Consider the following 10,725-nt stretch of genomic DNA (forward strand, 5'->3'; position numbering starts at 1 on the left):
GAAAGCCACAAAAGGCATGTCTCCCAGTTCTAAGATCCCAGAGTCCCACCTTCTCCTCAGAACCTTTGGAGAAACCAACCCAGCCCTCTGGGGTCTGAGTCCCTGCACCGCCCCTCCCTGCCCCGAGGCACAGTGTGCTCACCAGCGACCCCTGGTGTCCGCCCACAGCATGGATGCTTTCCCTGGTGAGGGCTTCTTCTCCTTTCATCCATGACAGAAATGAGGTGATGAAAATCCTCACTGTAAAATTAAGTGGAAAAGGCTAAGTTCAGAGCCCTGTGTATGGTAAGCTACTGGTTATATAAAAAGGGGAGAAGGTGAATATGAATTAGTTTGCTTATAGACAAAATACCTCTGGAAGGATACACAAGAAATGAATTACATTGTCACTGAGGAGGGAAACCATATGAATATAATACCTATTCAAAATGAATTAAGACACAATTTAAAATACATTTATTTTTAAAACATTTTTATTCACCAGAATTTCAAGGTAGACTAGTCAACACTTGTGAACTAGTGGGGGAAAAGTCTTGGTCTGGAAACCACAGCCGAGGGTCGAAGGTCAGGACCGTGGCCCTCTGGGAGACAGGTGGACCCCAGAGAAGTGAGGAAACCAGTGTGGTGCCAAATGGTTACAGTGACAGTGTGGAATTGTAACTCCTTGACATTTCTGAACATATAAAATCTTAAGTAACTGAACTTCCTTAAACAAAATGGGGACAGGGACAAGGATAAGAAACTGGCTGGTATGGGGCCACCTGAGCAGCTCACTTGGACAGAGAAGCTATTTTGGGAGACCTTGAGAAGAAGGTCAAAAATTCCAAGAAGTCACAAGGAAGGTACGGGTACACAGATCCGGGATTTGAGCCAAGTCCCACCCCCACACACACCCAGAACATGCCAAACCCAATATAGAAGCTTATGAGTTCCTGCTTTCACTGAGACCAAGGTGATCCTTGAAGGAAAATCGCTTCTGAGACTCACATGTTAGAGGCCTGTGGGGCAGCTCCACTGCGACCCACAGAGCAGTTGTGTGATGGAGGAAATGACACTCCAAACACTGTCCTGACATCTGCCAGAAAATGTCCACCCACAAGGACCGCTCTGTGAATGGCACCCCGGGGCTGTGCAGTCCACACTGTGGCTGTAGAGGACAATTCCCCGGGAGTGACAGGGAGCCGGCAGGGACCATTTGTGCCTCTCAAAGGGAGGCAGGATTGCCTGTCCTCTAAACAGCGGTCGCCAACCTTTCAGACCTCTCGGACCACTGGTTGGCGACCGCTGCTCTAGAAAGCCTAGTGAAACACACACACACACACACACACACACACACACACACACACACACCTTCTTCCACTTTTACAGAACAAAACTTTAATGGGTAACTCACTTTTCAAAAAATATTTTATGAAAAAGACTAATTAAGCTGGTTTAAAAAAAAAAGAAGCTGGTTTGCCCAGCCAGTATGGCTCAGTGGTTGAGTATCGACCTATGAACCAGAAAGTCATGATTTGATTCCTCGACAGGGAACATGCCTAGGTTGCAGGCTCAACCCCCAGTGAGGGAGGCATGTAGAGGGCAGCCAATCAATTATTCTCTCTCATCATTGATGTTTCTCTCTCCCTTCCTCTCAGAAATCAATAAATATATATATTTTTTAAATAAGCTGGATTTTTAGGTTGAAAATGTGATTTATTCCTATGTTATTTCTATATTTTACTATTCCTTGAGATTTAATTTGTGCCCAATTTCTCATGGCTCAAAAAATGTTAGATGCTCATGGTTGAAAGACTCTTAGAGGTGAAAGAGCAGAGGCAATTCCTAAGACATACTTCACGAAGAACATGCTCTGTCAGCTTCACTTAGTGATAATGGGTGATTGAATAAAGTATCATTTTAGTGATCTAATATGGATAACAACTTGCTTTTCAGCACACTGAAATGCTCTCAAATTCTAATCTGCTTAAGAATCAGCAGATTCCCACCTCCTTCCATCCCCTTCTGATTCAGTGGGTGAGCCAGGATGCAGTTACCGTGTGAGCTTACTCTCCAGTGTGAACGCAACCGTGATCTGCCAAACAGGAACAATAACAGTGATCTATTGTTTCAGTGGCTTTTAAATAAATATGCAAAAACCTCATGGCTCCATCAGGTACCTGAAGTGATTAAAGCTAAAGTCCAGAAACAGTCAAAATTGCTTTGGATGGCTGTTTCCTCAATTGGGCCCCAGATGAAGATACTGAATGGCATTTAGAAGCTTTTTAGAGTGAGAAATAAATATCGTTAAACAGAATCCCAGTAAGCATACCGCACACAGAAAATGAGACTCACTCAGAAGGCAACAGATTGGGCTCTCCCAATTCACACCAACCGAGGGATAAAGGAACATACATTCCCTCAACAGAGGAGTTAGGTATTAAATTAAATACCTATGCAATGCGATTTCTGTTTGGATGGCTTTAAGCAAAGCACTAAATACTTTTTTTCTTTTGTCCTCTCTTCTCTTCCCCATTGTAGCAGCCCAGAACCACATGCCCAGGAGGAAAGAGATAGGAAACAACACTTACTGAGGCCCTGGGAAGCAGGGGGTATTGTTCCCATTGTACAGATGTAGAAACAGAAGCTCAGAGAGGTTAAATGACTTGCTGTAGTCCCAGGGCTAGGACACATCAGGGCTTAGAATTCACACGCTGGGCTCTGGTATTCCAAGTCTTCACTAACCACACCTTGCTCTGCACTATGCTATGCACACAATAATGGTAACTAACGTGCTTAGTGGTTTGTTTTCAGTTTCTTGAGGCTTACCCCACTTTCTTCCCTCTACTCCCTTTCTTCTAACCTCCCCCATTTCCATGGCTTTAAATTTATCTACTGGCTGTCCCCAAAAAATATGTTCACGCTTTAACATCTGAGAGCTCAATTTTGAAAATAAAATGTATTTTGCCCAGCCAGCATGGCTCAGTGGTTGAGTGTCGACCTATGAACCAGGAGATCACAGTTCGCTTCTCGGTCAGGGGACATGCCCAGGTTGCAGGCTCAATCCCCAGTGAGGGGTGTGCAGGAGGCAGCCGACCAATGATTCTCTCTCATCATTGATGTTTCTATCCCTCTCTCCCTCACGCTTCCTCTCTGAAATCAATAAAAATATTTTTAATGAGCCCTAACTGGTTTGGCTCAGTGGATAGAGCATCGGCCTGTGGACTGAAGGGTCCCGGGTTCGATTCTAGTCAAGGGCATGTACCTTGGTTGCGGGCACATCCCCAGTAGGGAGTGTGCAGGAGGCAGCTGATCGATGTTTCTCTCTCATCAATGTTTCTAACTCTCTATCCCTCTCCCTTCCTCTCTGTAAAAAAAATCAATAAAATATATAAAAAATATATATTTTTTTAATGAAATGTATTATAATAAACACTGCCTTTATAATTATTCAAAGTGGGTGTACACATATTTTGGGACACCCTATATTTATACAGTCACCAATACCTACATTTATATCATCAGAGAGACCTTGTCTGAGCTTCAGAAACATATTCACTAGGTGGCATATACACTTGTCTAAAATTGAACATGTCAAACACTGAACTGTTTACAGCCCCTCGCCCGCTTCCAACAAAATCTTTCTTCCCCTAGGCTTCACCATTTCACTGCCCTTGACCCAATTGTTCAAAATGCTGAGCATCATCCTGAATTCTTTCACCCTCCCACACACTGCGCATTAGGATCCTGAGGTGCTCCCTCCAAAATACGACTGAAAATCTAACTGCTTCTATCTGCTCTTTACCATCCAGTTGCATATCTATGCACATATGTACCTGTTTCTTAGCTGCAGGGTTGCTGTAAAAATGTTTGGCAGCCACTCACTGCCCATCAGGTATGGCTCCTGCCTACATCTTTGATCTCATCTTCTATCATCTCCCTTCTTTGTTCCTTCAGTCCCAGGAAAGTGTTGAGCTCTTTCCCACCTTGGAGGCTTTGTTTCTGCTGTGGCCTCCACCTGGAAGATTCTTCTCCTTATCTGTCCCATATCTGGCTCATTGTCATCCTATAAGACCCAGATTAAATGTCATATCCTCCGAGGCCTCCTCTAACCACACTATGTAAACCATTTCGTAAACACATTCATTTTTCCTAACAAAACCTATTGGTTGACTTATGTTTTTGCATGAGATAAGCTTTGCAAGGACAAGAATGGTTTGTGGCCCTAGCTGGTTAAGCTCAGTGAATAGAGCGTCAGCCTGTGGACTGAAGGGTCCTGGGTTCGATTCTGGTCAAGGGCACATGCCTGGGTTGCAGGCTCGATCCCCATTGGGGGAGAGGGGGGGAGGGAAACGGCCAATTAATGATTCTCTCTCATCACTGATGTTTCTATCTCTCTCCCTTCCTCTCTGAAATCAATAAAAATATATTTTAAAGGAAAGAATGGTTTGTGTAAGTGCTGATTCCCTGTATGCCACTTCCACCTCACTCCCAGAGCCCACAGAGAGGCAGGTGCCTAACGACTGCAGCAGTGTCATACTCATCGTAGTAGGGTTGCATGGTGTAGAAGGTAGACTTGTGTCCCCCAAAAAGACATGTTCAAGTTCTAAACCCTGGTACCTATGCATGTAACCTTACTTGGAAACAGAGCTTTTGCAGGTATCGTTCGTTAAGGGGAGGTCATGCTGGTTCTCTTCACCATCTTTCTTCCTTGCTGGCAGCTGCAGCCATGATGGTCACGCTATGCAGTTTCAGTGGGTACAACACCTATCTCAGACACAGGAGGTACTGCATGCACCAGGACTGATGGAAAGGTTTTCTGATTTCATATATATATATACACACACACACACACACACACACACACACACACACACACACACACACACACACTAGTGGCCCGGTGCATGAAATTCACACATGGGGAGGTGTCCCTCAGCCCGGCCTGCACCCTCTCCAATCTGGGACCCCTCGGGGGATGTCCGACTGCTGGCTCCTAACTGCTCACCTGCCTGCCTGTCTGATTGCCCCTAACCACTCTGCCTGCTGGCCTGCTTGCCCCCAACTGCCCCCCCTGCCAGCCTGCTCGCCCCCAACTGCCCTCCCCTCTTGGCCCCTAACCGCCTCTACCTCAGCCCCACCACCATGGCTTTGTCCAGAACGTCCGGAAGGTCTCCTGGAAGGTCTCCCAGTCTAATTAAAATATTACCTTTTTATTAGTATAGATCAGTGGTCGGCAAACTCATTAGTCAACTGAGCCAAATATCAACAGTTCAACGATTGAAATTTCTTTTGAGAGCCAAATTTTTTAAACTTAAACTTCTTCTAACACCACTTCTTCAAAATAGACTCGCCCAGGCCGTGGCATTTTGTGGAAGAGCCACACTCAAGGGGCCAAAGAGCCACATGTGGCTGCGAGCCACAGTTTGCCAACCACAGGTATAGATAAGAAGCCTGGTGCACAGGTGGGGGCCAGCTGGGCTGGTTTGCCCTGAAGGGTGTCCCAGATCAGGGTGGGGGTTCCCTTTGGGGAGCGGGGCAGCCTGGGCAAGGGGCCTGTGGTAGTTTGCAGGCCTGCCACGCCCCCATCGGGATGGGGGTCCCCACTGGGGATGGTCCGGCCTGGGCAAGGGGCTGAGGGCTGTTTGCAGGCCCCTTCCTTGGCAGCTGGCCCAGGCAACCCAAGCCTCCCGCACACTCAGGCCGGTTCTGTGGCAGCTGCCCACAGGCCCCTCCTTCAGTGGCTGGCCAGGGCGGGCGGGAAGCTTGGGTCACCCGCTCGTTCTGGCCTGCTCTGTGGCCGCCGCCCACAGGCCCCTCCTGTGGCGGCTGGCCCAGGAGGGCGGGAAGCTTGGCTTCCTCCATCGCCAGGGGCAACCCAAGCCTCCCGCCCCCTGCAGCTGGGTCCGTGACCACCGCCATCTTTGTCCCGCTAATTTGCATATTCCCTCCTGATTGGCTGTGGGTGTTGTGGCGTGATGGTCAATTACCATATTTCTCTCTTATTAGTATACCTATTGATTTCAGAGAGGAAGGGAGAGACAGAAACATCAATGATAAATCACAGATTGGCCATCCCCTGCATGCCCCCTCAAAGAGGATCAATCCCCCAACCCCAGCATGTGCCCTGACCAGGAATTGAATAGTGATATCCTGGTTCATAGGTCAATGGTCAACCACTGAGCCATGCCGACCTGGGCCAATTTCTTAATGCAAAATGCAAGTGGGCATTCCTGTCCAAGAGGAGTCTGCAAATAAAACTGGACTGTCCTCTACAGAAGAAAACACAAAAAAGGGACAGTGTAGGGAGGGGCTATAGGGTTAAGTCTCAGACTGACCTGTTGGCAAAGCCACAAACAAGTCCCAGCTTAGAGGGCACAGCTCTCTTAGCATAATTAAGCTTGACCTTATGACACTCCCTAGATCCTTCCTGGGTAGCTAATGGGCTGTAGGAGGTGCAGCAAGTGCTGCCAAAACAAGTGAAACTCACAAGAACATTGTAACTATGTTGACCACTACCTTGTTTACCTCTTGACTATAAAATAAAGCATCAGCTTGCCTTCTAGATCTTTCTCTGTGGCCTTAGCCAGGCACAGGAGATTCAACTAGACCCAGCTTATTCTCTTTGTCTGACTTTTCTACATCCTTCTCAACCCTCCCTCAGGCTTGCGGAACCCTTGGCTGTGCTGGCACGGCACAGGACAGTTGGAAGAAATTCAAAAGAAAAGACTCTGCCACGCGGTCAAATTCCAGAGGGTCATGACCAATGCATGTCTTGCTGATATAATGGCCAAGAAGAATCAGACACTTGAAGTTAGGAAGGCTCAACAAGAACAACCTATCAGTGCTGCCAAGGAAGAAAAAAAGGCTAAGCAAGTGTCTAAAAAGACAGCAATGGCTGCTACTAAGGCTCCCACAAAGGCAGCACCTAACCAAAAGCCTATGAAGCCTGTAAAGGTTTCTGCTCCCTATGTTGATGGAAAAGGTTAAGTTGGCAGATCAGATCTTTAAAGACAGACCTGACTATAAAAAATAAAATAAAAAATGAGGTCATACTGGACTAAGAAGAGTCCTTAATCCAATGACTGATGTTCTTGAGAATGAATTTCTGTTGTTTAAGCACCCAGTTTAGCATACTTTGTTATGGGAACCTTATTGTCTGACACTTGAGCAAAATGAGGTACTAAATGATTTCTAAAATAAAATTTAGCTCTAAGGTTTGTGGATTTTATGAATAGTAATTAGCAAGGGAGTGAAGTTAGGTATAATATAGGATTTGGAGAACCTGGAGATAATTCCTAAGGCAGGTTTTATTCCTTAAAGGTAAAATGCTCAAGAAAAACTCTAGTATTTCATCTGAGTCAATGCTACCCAAACCCTTGGATCAAAAAATAAGACTTATTTGATTCATCAAATAATTAATTGCACATTAAACTTTTGCCACCTGACCTGGGAAAACAGAAAATCATATTAGAGTGGTTAGATGTCTTACTGTTTAATATCTATTACACTTTTATTTAAAAAAATATATTTATTGATTTTTTAGAGAGAGGAGGGGAGAGGGAGAGAGGGTTAGAAACATCGATGAGAGAGAAACATCAATCAACTGCCCCCTGCACAGCCCCTACTGGGGATGTGCCCGCAACCAAGGTACATGCCCTTGATCGGAATCGAACTTGGGACCCTTGAGTCCGCAGGCCGACGCTCTATCCACTGAGCCAAACTGGTTAGGGCATAACTATTACACTTTTAAAAGTCACGTACTGATAATGAAGTTACCTTAGCCTTTTAGGACATCTCTAAATACAAACTGCATTAACCCAGATATCTCGGTTGGCTCATCAAGTGTGATAGAATTATTACTGCCAGAAGCCACAATTTCATGGACATGAAAATTGTATTTTTCCAAATACTATAAATAATGATGCTTGGAGAACCAAGATGGAAGCATAGGTAATCACCTATACTTGCTCTCTCTCACAACCACATCAAAACCACAACTAAACGGCAGAACAACTACCACCCAGAACCGCAGGAAAGCTGGCTGAGTGGAAGTTCCATAACTAGAGAGGTGAAGAAAGGGCATTGAGACTGGTAAGGGGTGCGGAGGCACAGAAAGTGCTGGCACCTGGATGTGCTGCTCTTTTAACCAGGAGGGAGATACAAGCTCCCACTTGCTCTGAACTCCAGTTCCGGGCAAGACTCTGGGGGACACAGGCACATACGGGGAGAAACTGGACTGTCTGGCATCGGGACAGGAATGCAAAGGCGGCTTTCTTAGAGGTGCTCGCAGCAATCATTGTTTCTACACAGGGGTGCGGGACACAGAGAACCGGGGACTTCTCCGGTTCAGGGCTGACTGGCAGCCATTGCTGTTTGCTCCGCCCTGGTGATTCCCAGAGAACTCACCCCACCCAATTTACAACCCCACCCAAGCTGTGCACATCGGCTTTTGCATATGAATGGCCTGTCCTTTTGCCTATAACCTGTCAAACTGCAGCTGGGTCAGAGAGCCCAGAGCTTCCAAAAGAAGGCCCAAGGCCCGGCAGCAGCAGCGGCCTTGCTTCACAGCTGGGCCTCGGCTGAGCACTTCCAAACCCCATACAAAGAGGAGGAATCTGCAGATTCTCTAGCTCCTGCTGGGCAGCCCCAGACATTGGCTGACCTGCACCTCCTTGGAGATCCAAGAGCCAGTGTATCCAGTGGTCAGAGTGAGACCATACTGGATTACAACTCTTCACATCCATGAGAGACACACTCAAGGGGCAGATTCGGAGCACCAAAGCCCCACTGAAGCAAGTCCTGCCCCATAAGGGTGTCTCCTGCGCAACAGATCTTCCAGTGTAGACACAGCTGGTCATCACAGCCAACTGGCCTGGAAGTCAATTCCTCCCAGTGATACCAACAGCAATCAAGGCTTAACTACAACCAACAAGACTGTGCAAACCGCCCACAAAGGGGTGCAATAAGAGCATCCACCTCAGGTGTCTGGGGAGGCTGAGCCACTGGGCCCTATAGAACACCAGCCACACAAGGCCACTCTATCAACTCAAGGAGACTTAGCAGCTACCCAGTACATAGAAACAAACACAGGCAAGCAGCCAAAATGCAGAGACAAAGAAACAAGTCACAAATGAAAGAAATGGATGAAAGCAAAATACTGGATATAGCGTTCAAAACCACGGTTATAAGGTTACTCAAGAATGTTCTAGAAACCTCTGAGAAATTTAGAGCCTCAAGGATATGAAAAAGGACCAATCAGAAATTAAGCATACACTGACTGAAATAAAGAATAATATGCAGAGATTCAAAAGCAGACTAGAGGATCCCAAGAATCAAGTCAAAGATTTTAAATATGAAGAAGCAAAAAACACCCAACCAGAAAAGCAAAAAGAAAAAAGAATCCAAAAATATGAAGATAGTGTAAGGAGCCTCTGGGACAACTTCAAGCGTACCAACATCAGAATTATGGGGATGCCAGAAGAAAAAAGAGAGCAAGATACTGAAAACCTATTTGAAGAAATCATGACAGAAAACTTCCCCAACCTGGTTAAAGAAATAGACTTACAAGTCCAAGAAGCTCACAGAACCCCAAACAAAAGGAATTCAAAGAGGACCACACCAAGACACATCATAATTAAAATGCCAAGGGCCAAAGACAAAGAGAGAATATTAAAAGCAGCAAGAGAAAAGAAGTTAGTTATCTACAAGGGAGCACCCATACGACTGTCAGCTGATTTCCCAACAGAAACTATGCAGGCCAGACAGGAGTGGCAAGAAATATTCAAAGTGATGAATAGCAAGAACCTACAACCAAGATTACTCTACCCAGCAAAGCTATCATTCAGAATTGAAGGTCAGATAAAGAGCTTCACAGAATAAGAAAAAGCTAAAGGAGTTCATCACCGCCAAACCAGTATTATATGAAATGATGAAAGGTATTCTTTAAGAAGAGGAAGAAGAAAAAAAGGTAAAGATAAAAATTATGAACAACAAATACATATCTATCAACAAGTGAATCTAAAAATCAAGTGAATAAAAAATTTGATGAACAGAATAAACTGGTGAATATAATAGAATCAGGGACATAGAAAGGGAGTGGACTGACAATTCTCGGGGGGAAGGGGGTGTAGGGGTTGCGGAAAGAGATTGGACAAAAATCTTACACCTATGAACAAGGACAGTGGGGGGGGGGGTAAGGGCAAGGGGTGGGGTGGGAACCAGGTGGAGGGGAGCTATGGGGGGAAAAAAGAGGAACAACTGTAATAATCTGAATAAAGATTTATTTTAAAAAGTAATAATGATACTTGGAAGTCCTGTAATCACTGAATCAGAGAAATTATCTTTTTATATGTATTTTTGAGATGGGTTATAAGTGGCATTTTAGAGGGGAAAAAATCCATCCAAATTTTAATGTATAAAAATAGCAGTCAAATATTCTAAGGAAATTGCTGATAGTCAAGTCCTAGGTCATGCATGGGAAGAACACAGCCTAGCACCACAGCATTCAGGCGCTGAACAGACCCTGCTACTTACACGTTGTGAGATGTGGGGCTACTACTTGCTTCCTCTTTGAGCTTTGGGGTTCCAAGTCTGTTAAAGAGCAGGGAGGGAAAAACTAGTTCATTTCCAAAATCCTTTCAAACTCTAAACTACCATTGTCTGTGTACATTTTATTTTTATTCCTTTGCATATTTTTATTGGCACAGAATTTCAGAGTTGGGCTTTCATCCTTTTTTTAAGCTA

At 45.3% G+C, this 10,725-nt stretch overlaps 1 pseudogene; it reads left to right on the plus strand.

Moving 5' to 3' along the window:
* Positions 1–4,708: 4,708 nt before the first annotated feature.
* On the plus strand, positions 4,709–6,969 carry LOC129148761 (60S ribosomal protein L24-like; annotated as a pseudogene).
* Positions 6,970–10,725: the final 3,756 nt, after the last annotated feature.

Source organism: Eptesicus fuscus, chromosome 4, assembly GCF_027574615.1.
Source record: "Eptesicus fuscus isolate TK198812 chromosome 4, DD_ASM_mEF_20220401, whole genome shotgun sequence".
Lineage (NCBI taxonomy): Eukaryota > Metazoa > Chordata > Mammalia > Chiroptera > Vespertilionidae > Eptesicus > Eptesicus fuscus.